General features: G+C 53.8%; 1 pseudogene; it reads left to right on the top strand.

The window, feature by feature from the left end:
• Positions 1-700: 700 nt before the first annotated feature.
• Positions 701-855, top strand: LOC147728340 (5.8S ribosomal RNA; annotated as a pseudogene).
• Positions 856-3,534: the final 2,679 nt, after the last annotated feature.

Genomic DNA, 3,534 nt, shown 5'->3' with positions numbered 1-3,534 from the left:
GAGTTCTGGTGTGGGTCAAGAGACTGTATTTCCTTCTATCAATACGTCCAAAATAAAATTATACAGATTAGCCTTCTTAATATGCAAAACAGATTAGCTCTTTATGTCCTCAATAAACTTAGCACTTATACTGGACCTGAGCGTGAGTGGTCTTTCCAGTCTGGACCCTCACACTATCATCAACTGCAGATGTGGCATGCCAGTGGGGAAAAAACATTTAAAAAAAAAAAAAGGCACACAACAATAACAGCAATTCCCCACTATGATCCATGCCTTCTGACTCCTTAGTATTTTCGTTCCGACTGGTGCACACTCACCGCCACTTGCCGCAACTCTCCTGAGTTGCGGCGGCAATCTGCGCTTCTCCGGGGGGAGTCCACCTGTCCTCGCTCCAATCTTCACTCATCCCGTCGTCGTGTATGTCGTCTCCCTTTGGACTTTCCGCTTCATGTGGTGGCTTCCTTCGGTTTTCCTGCGGTGCACGGCGCCTCCATCACAGCGTTATCTGGCTCATATTTATTCTCTTTTCTGTCCTTGGCCTCCTCCTTTTCCGGCGTTGGGCCAGCTTCTTCTCTGCCCAACGACGCCTCTGATTGGTTCATGGTGCTGGGCTGTCTGGCTGCCCAGGCACAGGTTGGTGCTGACTTCTTCCCACCTTTCCTGTGCCCATAGGTGGATGTGCATTGCGAAATGTGCCTGTGAATCTTACCAGTGAATCACTCAGCTTTTGCCTCAATGAAGAATGCAGCTAGCTGCAAGAATGAATATGAATTGCATGACCCATTGATCATCAACAATTTGAATACATCTTTTAGCTCTGGGTTTCCTTCAAGGGCTACACCTATCTGAGGGCTGCTTAAATGTCTATTGCCCTGGGACTCTTCCAGGCTGATGCTTTAGGACTCATACTTGACCTCCCATATGACACCCACATCCCACAGTACCTCAGGAAGGTTCACTGGCTCCCCAATCACAATCACAGCCAACCAATTCAAACTTCTCACGCACATATGCACAGACATAAAGCCTTGCACAACACAGGACCAGAAAACTTGAATCACCGTATACACTTTCACCAACCCACCAGACACTTACGCTTGCCTCACCCTCACTGCTTTGGAAAAAACGAAACTCGAGGTTCATTCTCCTACATAGCACCTAATACATGGAATTTCCCATTGCACGGCTTGGGCCTACTTCTCCCATTCGGAACGATGACTGTGTCACGTTTGTGTGATGTTGATTCCACTTGAAGTTGAGTGAATATTTTGTGCCTCAACGACTTATGGGCTATATAGGTGGACTCGGAAGACCGATCTCTTCCAAGTGGAGGTTTCAGGAATTCCCAAGGATCATGAAGACTTTTATCTCAGGATGTCCAACAGAGGGGGCCCAATTTCGATGCGGTTAGAAAGGCCTCCTACTGGCATTTGCTCTGTCGTAATCACATCAGGAACGTGTCTTGCCCACTGACTAGGAAAGGTTTCCTAACAACTGAGAAAGATGTGAGTTAGGCGTTAGGAATATCCCAATCCGAACCCAACGGCATTCAGAATGACTGAGCTGTACGGAGCAGAATCGTACTGTTGGACAGGCCTCGTGGAAGGCCCGCTCCCTCCCCGCATGGCGGGGCCCGGACCCCTGCTCTCCCTGTATCCAAGACAAGAACCATCCCGGCAACCCACCGGGGCAACCCACGGCCCGTCCCCAACGGAACTCCAGCTCCTGAACACCCCAGTATCGGCTGGCACGGGCCCCCGTCAGTACCACTGCCCCGGCCCAGCCGCCATCTTTGGACACTACACGACCAGGCCGCGTGGCCTCGGCTCGACCCCAACCCTGGGCCTGGCCAGGCCCCGACATCGAGGCACCACCCTCCACCCAGGAGGTGAAGAGGTGAAGAGACCACTTGGCAGGTCAATGGGAGAAGGAGTGTCAATGGCTCCGCCAGGTGTCGATCGCCCCCGGCCTCCCCGGGCGCTGGTTCCACCCCCCTGCTGGGTGTCTGGACTCCCTCATCCCAGACCTTCCGACCTCCAAGTGCGAGGGTCCGGACATCAAAGGAGGCCAGACCTATAACTGGAGCAGCTCCAGAACAGGAAGGCAGTTGTATCCTGGAGTCGAGAGACACCAAGACAAACTCATCCTTGGAGGCCTGCTGGCGCTGCCGCGGCCCCTTCTTGTGAACCATCTTCGAAGCCTGCTGGCGCTGCCGCGGCCCTCTTCAACATGAACCATCTTCGTAGCCTGCTGGCGCTGCCGCGGCCCTCCTCGTTGTGAACCATCTTCCTAGCCTGCTGGCGCTGCCACGGCCCTCATCACCTCGAACCATCTTCGTAGCCTGCTGGCGCTGCCGCGGCCCTCATCACCTCGAACCATCTTCGTAGCCTGCTGGCGCTGCCGCGGCCCTCCTCGTTGTGAGCCATCTTCCTAGCCTGCTGGCGCTGCCACGGCCCTCATCACCTCGAACCATCTTCGTAGCCTGCTGGCGCTGCCGCGGCCCTCATCACCTCGAACCATCTTCGTAGCCTGCTGGCGCTGCCGCGGCCCATCTTTGCGGACCCTCCAAGCTCGAGGATTGTGAGCTTTACCTCTTGCGGCTCCCGTACCGGACCGGTACTAAGACTGTCCCGCTACCCCTTTTCCCTACAGAGACTAGAATTGACAGGATCCTCGTGTCCTGGTCCCGCTGTATCGTTTATCACCTCGCCTCAAGATTCTTATATAAAGTGTGCAGAACTCATCCTTGTGTGGTGTCCATCTGTGGGGGGGAAGTTACTTGTCTGTACGATCACCGGAGACGGCCATCACCGGAGGCCTCTCCCCCTGTACTCGGCCGACCCTCCGGGTGTCCGTCTAACATTGGTGGCCAGCGGCGCGATCCGAGCTGACGCATAATCGTACAGAGAGTAACTCACACCACGACACACAGCCACCATGACGACAAAAGAGAGTGGAACAACGGAAAAATTCCTGATGGAAAAACTAGAAGAATACAGCCACAGAGAACTAAAACAATTCTGCATAGAACTGGGCATTGCTACCACAGGACTGAGCACGAAAGATGACTTCAAACACGCCTTGGAATCTTGGGCGGAGACGGGTACGGTCGTACCCCAAGACCAAAGCCTCGAAACCATCGAAACCAGCACCGCTCCTACAGAAGAAAGAAGACTGGGCCTCTCGTCCGAGGAGGCCCGAGAACGGGAGAAGAGCCGACTCCACGAATTGGAACTGGCTCGACTTCGCTTGGATGGAGAACTCAAATTGGCGGGACAAAAAATAACTTTAGAACACTTACGACTCCGAGAGGAGCGAGAAGAGAAACAAAGGCAGAGAGAGCTGGAAGAAAAAAAACTAGCCTACGAGCATGAGCGCAACTTGAAGGAACTAGAGATTCGGAGGCAGAACAAAGATCTCGGGGTCCCCGGGCACCCGAGCCCCCCTGTCAATACGGACCCCAAGGTCCACATCCCAAAGGAGGTCGTCAGAGAATATTACCGGAACGATGATATCTAGCAATGGTTCAAATCC

The sequence above is a fragment of the Lissotriton vulgaris genome, chromosome 3_1, assembly GCF_964263255.1.
Source record: "Lissotriton vulgaris chromosome 3_1, aLisVul1.2, whole genome shotgun sequence".
In the NCBI taxonomy this organism is placed as follows: Eukaryota; Metazoa; Chordata; class Amphibia; order Caudata; family Salamandridae; genus Lissotriton; species Lissotriton vulgaris.
This window is presented reverse-complemented; position numbering and strand designations above follow the sequence as displayed.